The following is a 10,405-nucleotide window of genomic DNA, read 5'->3' on the forward strand; positions in this document are numbered from 1 at the left end:
CCAGGATTAGGTCCGGGCGAGTTGAATCAGGGCCGCCCGATCTGGGTTGAACGGCGGAGATCGGATGGGCGGCCTGGGTCTTCCCTACGGCTAGCTGGGGCGGCGGCGCTCGTCCCCGCGGCGGAGGGCTCGCCGGAGACGAGGGGCGCGGGCGATTGGCGGGGCCCTAGGGTGACCTGGGTGGTCGGGGAGGTCGGGGAGGGCGCGGGGAGTTCTCCGGTAGGGTCTGGGTCGGGGCAGAGGCACCGGAGGGGGGCGATTCACGGCGGAGCGGCTCGGCGGCGGGATTACTCTACTCCGGCGAGGAATTACACACGGCAGAGAGCAAAACAAGGGGCGATAGGGGCGGGAGAGGTCCCTTACCTCAAGGCGGGCTCCGGGGACTCCTCGGCGGCGACGGAGACGCGACGGTGGCCCGGGTCGACGGTGGCGGCTGCACGGCGGACGACGGGTGAGCGCGGGCAGAGGGAAATAGGGAGGGGGAGAGGGAATTGGGGCGTGTTCCGGGTTGCGGACGTCGGGGCGGAGCTCACCGGGGCTAAGGGCGCGGCGGAGCTCCAACGGCGACGGGGAACCGAGCTCGGGACGGCGGGGTTATGGCGGCGGCGCTCTGCGTGCGCGCAACGAGAGGGAAAGAGGGTCTACTGGAGCGCAAATGGGGGAGAGGGTGAGGGCGAGTGGGGCTCGGGGCTCAAGTGGCCAGGGGCGGGTCAGTTCCGAGCTCCACGCGTGACGTGGGCGCGGGGAAGGCGGACGCGAGCAGCTCGGCGGCGGTTACGCGGGGACGACGGGGCTGACAGCCCGGGCCCGCGACGCAGAGAGAGAGAAGAAAGCGGGTGCGGGCGGGGAAACGGCAGCGCCGACAGGTGGGGCCGGGCGAGCAGAGAGAGAGGGAGGCGGGTACGCGGAAGGCGGCCGCGCCGACAGGCCGGGCCCGCTGCGCAGAGAGAGGAGGGGGGGAGAGGCGCGCGCGCGAGGTGGGCCGACTGGGCCGAAAGGCCGAGGGGGGCGGGTAAGTGGGCTGCTTTGCCTTTTTCTTTTATTCTGAATTGTTTTTCCCTTTTCTTTTTACTTATTCTATTTGATTCAAATTCAAATGAGCCCCAAATCCAAATTAGACTTTTTGAGAATTATGCACCAAACAAAAGTGAAATCTAGGGTTCAACATGATGCAACAATTCATACTCCCTTAGGGTTTAACATAATAAACTATAATTACAAGTAAAATAAGCACTTAGCTCCTATAGAAATGAGAGAGAAAAGAATGAGGAAGGATGAGAAAAGGAAGTAACACCTGAATTTGTGAATATGAGCAAAGAAATTTTATACCCCCAAATTCAGGGTGTTACAAACCTATCCCCCTTAAAAGAATCTCGCCCCGAGATTCAAGGTTGGTCAGCAAAGAGTTCAGGGTATTTGGCCTTCAGGTCATCTTCTCGTTCCCAGGTTGCTTCTTCCTCCGAATGGTGACCCCATCTGACTTTGCACATTCTGATGGTATTCCTCCGGGTGACTCTGTCTGCAACCTCCAGAATCTGCGTTGGCTTCTCTATGTATGTCAGATCCTCCTGGACTTCCAAGCCCTCCACTGGTAACTGTTCTTCTGGTACTCGCAGACACTTCTTCAATTGCGACACATGGAACACATTGTGCACTGCTGACAAGCTCTCTGGTAGGTCGAGCTGGTAGGCCACTTCTCCACGCTTGGCTTGAATCTGATATGGTCCGACGTACCGGGGTGCTAACTTGCCTTTAACTCCGAACCTTCTGACTCCCCTGATAGGTGACACCTTCAGATAGACGTAATCTCCCACTTCGAAACTCAGTTCCCTTCTCCTTCTGTCAGCATAGCTTCGCTGTCTTGACTGGGCTGTCTTCAGGTTCTCCCGAACCATTTTGATATTCTCTTCGGCTTCAAGCAAGATGTCGGGGCCAAACACCTGTCTCTCTCCAGGCTGGTCCCAATGCAGCGGAGTCCTACAACTCCGTCCGTAGAGTGCTTGAAACGGTGACATCTTCAAGCTGGCCTGGTAACTATTGTTGTAGGAGAATTCTGCATAAGGTAACCTTTTGTCCCATCCTGACTTGTCTTGCAACGCACAGGCTCTCAACATATCTTCTAGGATCTGGTTAGTTCTTTCAGTCTGGCCGTCTGTCTGCGGGTGATAAGCTGAGCTGAAGTTCAAATGGGTGCCCAAAGCTTCTTGTAGCTGCTGCCAAAAATGAGATGTGAACTGCGTTCCTCGATCTGACACTATCTTCTTCGGCACACCATGAAGGCAGACTATCCGTGACATGTATAACTCAGCTAACGTTGCTCCGGTGTATGTCGTCTTCACAGGTATGAAATGGGCCACCTTTGTTAAGCGGTCCACAACCACCCAGATGGAATCGTAGCCGGCCCGGGTACGAGGTAGGCCAACTATGAAATCCATCCCGATTTCATCCCACTTCCACTGAGGAATCCGCAGTGGCTGCAACAATCCGGCAGGCCTTTGATGCTCTGCTTTGGTTCTCTGACAGCTATCACAGATGGCGACATATTCTGCGATCTCTCTTTTCATGCCATACCACCAAAACCTCCTTTTTAAATCCTGGTACATCTTCTCACTTCCAGGGTGTATGGAGTAGGCTGTCTCATGAGCTTCCTTGAGGACCAGTTCCCGAATAGGTTTGAGGTCGGGAACACACAATCGGTCCTTGAACCAGATTACCCCTTCTTCATCCTCTCGAAAGTCCTTGCCTCTTCCTTCTAGGATCAGCTGCCGGATCTTGTTGATGTTTTCATCATCCTTCTGCCCTTCTTTGATCTCCCGCTCTAGGGTGGGCTCTAATTCCACTGTCACTCCTTGCGTACTATTCAGGAAACCGAGGCTCAGTCTATCAAACTCCTTGGCTAACTCATACGGCATTGGGTGCGAGGCCAACATATTGACTTGACTTTTCCTGCTCAGAGCATCTGCAACAACATTGGCTTTGCCCGGATGGTAATGTATCTCCAACTCATAGTCTTTGATCAGTTCCAACCATCTTCGCTGCCTCATGTTTAACTCTGACTGGGTGAATATGTACTTCAGACTTTTATGATCTGTGTAGATGTCGCACTTCTGCCCATACAGGTAATGTCTCCAGGTCTTTAAAGCATGAACCACTGCTGCCAACTCCAGGTCATGTGTGGGATAATTCTTCTCATGGATCTTCAGCTGTCGAGATGAGTACGCTACAACTCTCCCTTCTTGCATTAGCACACATCCCAATCCGGTGTAAGAAGCGTCGCAATATACTGAGAATGACTTGTGAACATCAGGCAGAACTAACATAGGAGCTGTAGTCAATCTATTCTTCAGTTCTTCAAATGCTTCCTGACACTTTTGAGTCCACTTAAACTCAACTTTCTTCGCTAGCAACGCTGTCATTGGTCTAGCAATCTTTGAGAAGCCTTCAATGAAACGCCTATAGTATCCAGCCATTCCAATGAAGCTCTTGATCCCACGAGCATCCTTCGGTGCTTTCCAGTTCAGGATATCTGCTACTTTCTTTGGATCCACTGCCAACCCATCTTGGTTTATGATGTGACCCAGAAACAAGACTTCGTGAATCCAGAACTCGCATTTGCCCAACTTGGCATACAACTGATGCTCTCGAAGTCTTTGCAATGCCATCTTCAAATGCTCTACATGATCTTCCTCACTTTGAGAGTATATGAGAATGTCATCGATGAACACTACCACAAACTTGTCCAGATAATCCATGAACACACTGTTCATCAGGTACATAAAGAAGGCTGGCGCATTTGTCAAACCAAAGGACATAACTGTGAACTCATATAACCCGTACTTGGTGATGAATGCCGTCTTCGGTATATCCGAGGGTCGGATTCTGAGTTGATGATAACCAGATCTTAGATCTATCTTCGAGAATACGCTGGCACCTCTAAGCTGGTCGAACAAATCTTCTATCCTTGGCAGGGGGTACTTGTTCTTAATAGTGACTTCATTCAGGGCTCTGTAATCTATGCACATCCTTTTGGTACCATCTTTCTTCTCTACAAACAACACTGGAGCGGCCCAAGGCGAGGTGCTTGGTCTGATGTAACCCTTTTCTAACAGTTCATCAATCTGCTTCTTGAGTTCCACCAATTCTGGTCCAGACACTCGATAGGCTCTTTTTGAAATGGGGGCGGTACCAGGGATAAGCTCTATGGCAAATTCGACTTTTCTCTCGGGTGGCATGCCCGTTAGCTCCTCGGGAAACACATCCGGAAAGTCCGACACAACCTTGATAGCCTCGAGCGGGTTGGGCTCCTTACTATCGACTGAAATCTGGTGACAGACTCCCTCTTCTGACTTAGGCATCCTTAGCTCGGCCACTACCTCTTCTCCTGACGGGGACTTCAATGTTATGGTCCTCTTGTCACAACTAACATTTGCTTCATACTTCATTAACCAGTTCATCCCTAGAATAACATCTATCCCAGGGGTGTCTATTACTATTAAGTCACTGGGGAATCCTATCCCCCTTATTTCCACCATTATGTTTGAACATATTTTATCTGTTTGCACCTTGCCACCAACCGAATTAATCCTCATGGGTGGCATCATTGCCTCTACTGAGATGCTATGCAATTCTACCCATGTTGCAGTGACAAATGAATGAGTTGCACCAGTATCAAATAGCACTTTCGCGGGATGAGATTCGACTGAGAACATACCTACTGCCACATCTGGTGCATCCTGGATCGCTTCGGCCTCCAAGTGGTTCACCTTTCCACGGTTGTACGCTTGGTTACGATTGCCTGCTGCCGGCTGCAGTACACCTTGCCTTGCTGGAGCATTGGGGTTGGTCTGCTGCTGAGCCGTCTTCTTTGGGCACTGCATCGCCCAGTGGCCTTGATCTCCACAGTGGAAACATCCTCTGCCTCCTCCTTGTGCTGGGGCTGCTTGGTTGCTCTGATTCGCTGCTGGGGCGGGAAGGCGAGGTGCCTGGTTGTTCTGCTTCTGATACTGATTACCTCCCTGCTGGCTGTGCTGACGATACTGCTGCTGCTGCTGCGGGTACTGTCTCTGAAACTACTGCTGATGCGGACGCTGATTCTGATTCTGATATCCCTGTGGGTGACCAGGTCTGCCTTGCTGAGATGAACTGCCTGAGAAACGTGGACGGCTGATGCCTCCGGACTGGGGTCCACTCATCTTGCGTTTCCGATCTTCCATGTCCTTACGCTTCTTCTCAGTCATAACTGCCCTATCGATCAGGTGCTGGAAGGTGGGGAAGGTGTGATTCATCAACTGGTAATGCAGGGGATCCACCAAACCTCTCATGAACCTGTACTGCCTTTTAGCATCAGTGTTGACGTCCTCAGGTGCATAACAAGACAGCTGCAGAAACTTATCTCTGTACTCACTAACAGACAGGGGTCCCTGCTTCAGGGCCAGAAATTCCTCCTTCTTCACGATCATCAGTCCCTCCAGCACATGGTACCGATGGAAACTCTCGCTGAATTCCTCCCAAGTGATAGCTTCGGGGTTAGCATGGGTGGCGAGGTAGGACTCCCACCAGGACTGGGCTGCTCCCCTCAGCTGGCGGGGACCATACAGAACCTTCTCCCTGTCGTCGCATTGGGCGGTGCGCAGCTCCCTTTCCACTGCGCGCAGCCAGTCTTCTGCATCCATGGGGTCAGCAGAATGGGCGAAGGTAGGAGGGTGCCCTCTCATAAACTCACCACGCTTATCTCGTGGCATCTGGGGCATCTGCACTTGCAATTGGGGTTGGGGTTGCTGTTGAGCCTGCTGCATGGCTGCCAGAGTCTGCCCAATGGCCTGCACTGCCTGGGTCTGCATCAAGAACATCTGCTCCACTGACATCGGGGGTGGTGGGGGAGGCTGCCTCTGATTTTCCTCCTGCTGGTCATGCTGCTCCAGCTGAGCACGCCTGTTGCATCTGCGCCTGTTGTCAGACATCTGTGGAAGACATTCATACATCAGCATTGATCTTACAACCCTTCAGCATAAGAAAAGAGAATACAGAATTCTTCATGACACTGAGTGAACAAAAGAGCTTCACTGATCCTCATTCATGATTCAACACATCTTCTCAGATAAGTAAGGAAAGTAAGAGTAAATGGCTTCCCAACTAAACAACTGACTTCATTAACATTACTAGCTAAGCCGAACTGCAGGGGAAACCCGCAGGTTGGCAACAGTCATTACAAAGATTCAAATCCAGTACAAGTTCATCATAACAAGCATGGAAGCAACTGATAAGCAACCTAAACTGACTACCTAAGACTGAGATACCTGACTTAAGAATTATTACAAACTTCGACGCTAACGATCTAAGGATCCAGATCTATCCTGGTCTTACAGACAGGGGAACCATAAGTGTGGTGACCACGTGGCGGTGAGCGGTATGGGTGCTGAGTCCCAACAGGTGCGGGAGAACCACCCTCCTGGTGGTGGCGCTCTGCCAACTCAGCACGCAACTCCGCAATCTCCGTTCGAGCTCTGCTTAGCTTGTCCAGAGAGTGATCCAGCTCAGTGTTAAGCACCGCGACTAGGTTGACTGTGCTGCTCAACCTAGGGTTAGCCTCACCAACAGGTGAGACAACCACACTCTCCGTGCTGCCAGTAGGGCGGCGGGGGTAGTACCGAAGGTTAAGACCGTCGGCCACGCCACCGAACAAAGAACAGTACTGGGAGAGTGCACGCCGTGCTGCATCCTGCATAGCCGCCTCTGCAGTGTCCCTCTCGGAGATGGAATAGTGCTCCGAAACGGCCTCCGCACCCCGGAGGTCATCCTCCGGACGGCGAACTAGGCAGGTAGCCTCCCAGCGGTCCGGGTACCTCCCGCGACTGTGCTGGTAGACTACACAACGATACTCGATCGACCAGGTGTGCCGGTCGAAAGCCTGGCGCAGCAAGGTGTCGAGTGCGTCGTGGAAGTGACAACCGCGAGCGGCGTCACGGGTGATGGGTCGGGCGACCCATCCTTCCGCCTCCTGCGACTCAGAAGACTCCGTGCTGTGGTCTGAGTCGTCGTCGTCGGGATCTCCTCCAGTAGCTCCTCCAACAGCCGGGGCGTCCCGCGGCGGTACAAGGGGCGCCTCAAGCTGGGCAACAGAGGAACGGGGCCTCACGGTCTCCACCTCCTGCTGGGGTGAGGAGGAAGAGCCCTGCTGCTCTCCGTGCTGGCGCCGGCGTTCCTGCTCCTCACGCAGGCGGTGGTGCAGCCTCTCCAGGTGACTCGACTGTCCGGACACGGTGCGGTGCAGAGGACGCTCCGCAAGTCGAGACGGCAGGAAAGGAATCACCGACTTACGTGCAGTGTGTCTAAGACGAGCCATCTACAAAAGACACCGTAAGCATAAGAGTAAGAGCAGAACTAATATGACAAGTGAATAAACCAAAGACAGAATAAGGTAAAAATTTTAACAAGGTATTGTATAGATAGATAGTAAAATATGGGGTTGGTCGAGGTGACCGACTTTTGAAGTAACATCAGATGTCAAGGTGAGGGGGAGGGTCAATAGTCCTTAGTACGACCAGTGCTACTCTAGGTCAGCGGTCCTACAGTCAGCATGGCTTTGATACCACTTATGTCACACCCGGTTTTAGAAGGCAAACCGAATGCGAACTATGTACGTGCCAGGATCAGAACTCACGTACACAGCGATTACATAAATGAACATCATCACACAATGCTCGAATAATAACATAAAAGAGTACTTATTACATCATAGAGTCATAGACATCCACATAGTCATTGTCTTAACAAGTAAATCAAAGTGCTAAACGAAACGCAGTAAAGATAAAGCCTCCACAGGCAGCTGACTGGGGGTTGCCGCCAACCCACACCTAGAATTCATCGTAGTCCTGGAACTCCTGGAAGTCTCCTTCCACGGCTTCACCTTCTCCTGAGCAGTGGTTACAATGCGAGCAACCTGGTGTTTTGTGGTAAAGCAAGGATGAGTACACATCAACGTACTCAGCAAATGTCCCGTTTGGCTGAAGTGGACTAGCTTTATGTGGGGTTAGGCCCAAGCAGTTGCTTTTAGTTGGTCAAGTATTTATCATTAGTAGAAGCCAGATTTTAGCATTAACCAACCCGTAAACCATTTCCTCCTCGAGGAACATCATCATCATCGAACCAAAGCCATCACATAATCCTTGTATCTCGAACCATCTGTATCTCTAATCAAAGAGGATCCCAAGGCTGCTCTTAACCGTGAGCACGGCTGATATATCAGTTTCTAATCCTCTGCAGAGGTTGCACACTTTACCCATGAGTCATGATTCCCTTTCTACCCGGGGAGAGCTAATCCCCATTGACCACTACCTAGGTGGTCCGGCAGGGCTTCACTACGTAGCTTTTACAAAGATTCCCTAGAGATCGTAGCTGCCCGTTAGGTTTCTCCAGTTTGATAAACACAGTACCCCTCCCCGCAGGAGAGTGACTAACAAAGAGCAAAACGAAAGAACCTCGGCACTCAGCCTCGGCAGAGCAAGCACTGTGCCTGGACCCCATTGACGGCACGACGGCTAAGCAACTACACCTCTAGTTCATCTAATTAATCAGCTAAGGGCATCCCATTTCACCCTCATGGTTGCACTGTTATCCTGGGTGGTCTCTCAACGAACCAGTCCTTACGGAGAGGTACTCAGGAAACAGCCTGAGCCCCCTAGAGTATCACAAGATCATCATCATCATCAGGATAACAGTATCATAAATAGTCACATCATGTTCATTGATTATGTTAAAGCAATAGCAAAGTGCTAACCATAACAACCCAATAGGTCATCAAGGACAAAGTGAAGTGTAAAGCTAGTCAATCCTTAGGTTTCAAGTAAGTAATGCGGGGTAGTAAGTTATAAATGAATAGGACATAATGGGACAGAGGACACTTGCCTTCACCAAACTGCTGATCAGGGACTTCCTCTGCAACTGCCTCGGGAAACACAGACTGCTCGTTGTCTACGTAAAGCAATCATTCACACTATGCACTTGGGAAAATAACAAACAAGAACAATATACCAAACATATGCAGCAGAGAGGGGTCACATGTTCATAACAGAAAAAGGGATAGGCACTCTAGTGTTCCCTAGGTCTGGGGTAGAGGATTACACAAAGTGATTCACTATCTACTAATCAGGTCTAAGTTAGTGGTGGGATTAAATAATTATCTGGTTTAAGTTCCTAAACTTAAGTGTTTGAGTCCATAAACTTAAGTGCTCCAACTTTTATTAAAGTCTACTATCTTTTATTTATCTCAAATAGGGTTCCCATAACATTAACCTTATCCTAATGATTAACCATTAATTGGGACATGGGAACAGTAGGGAAACATTGCATAAACAGATAGATAATAATATTATGAACATTTTGCAATTTGAAGCACCCAATTTGGAGTTCATATGACAAAGTTATGAATTTTACAAGTTTAGGGGTTAAAATTATACCCTAAGGACTTATTTTGAATTAATTAAAAGGTCCGAGGACCTAACTGCGAGAAACCAGGGACGGCGGGCGCAATTTCCAGAAAACAGGGGGGTTCTTTAAGAAAACGCGCGGGCGAAGGGGTATCGGGCGCCTACCGCCGTTGGATCTCAGATCTACGGCCAGGATTAGATCCCGCGGCGGGCGCGCGGGCGCGCGGCGGCGGCGTGAGCGGCTGACAGGCGGGGCCGGGCGGACAGCGCGGGCGCGGGCGACTGGCAGGCGGGACCGGGCGGGCAGAGCGCGCGGGCGGACTGACAGGCGGGGCCGGGCGGGCAGCGCGGGCGCGCGGGCGACTGACAAGTGGGGTCTAACGGGCAGAGAGACGGGGTGAGGGGGCAGTGGGCCTGGGCTGCTGGATCTCCGGCGGACGGCCAGGATTAGGTCCGGGCGAGTTGAATCAGGGCCGCCCGATCTGGGTTGAACGGCGGAGATCGGATGGGCGGCCTGGGTCTTCCCTACGGCTAGCTGGGGCGGCGGCGCTCGTCCCCGCGGCGGAGGGCTCGCCGGAGACGAGGGGCGCGGGCGATTGGCGGGGCCCTAGGGTGACCTGGGTGGTCGGGGAGGTCGGGGAGGGCGCGGGGAGTTCTCCGGTAGGGTCTGGGTCGGGGCAGAGGCACCGGAGGGGGGCGATTCACGGCGGAGCGGCTCGGCGGCGGGATTACTCTACTCCGGCGAGGAATTACACACGGCAGAGAGCAAAACAAGGGGCGATAGGGGCGGGAGAGGTCCCTTACCTCAAGGCGGGCTCCGGGGACTCCTCGGCGGCGACGGAGACGCGACGGTGGCCCGGGTCGACGGTGGCGGCTGCACGGCGGACGACGGGTGAGCGCGGGCAGAGGGAAATAGGGAGGGGGAGAGGGAATTGGGGCGTGTTCCGGGTTGCGGACGTCGGGGCGGAGCTCACCGGGGC

Source organism: Zea mays, chromosome 5 (assembly GCF_902167145.1).
Source record: "Zea mays cultivar B73 chromosome 5, Zm-B73-REFERENCE-NAM-5.0, whole genome shotgun sequence".
Classification (NCBI taxonomy): Eukaryota; Viridiplantae; Streptophyta; class Magnoliopsida; order Poales; family Poaceae; genus Zea; species Zea mays.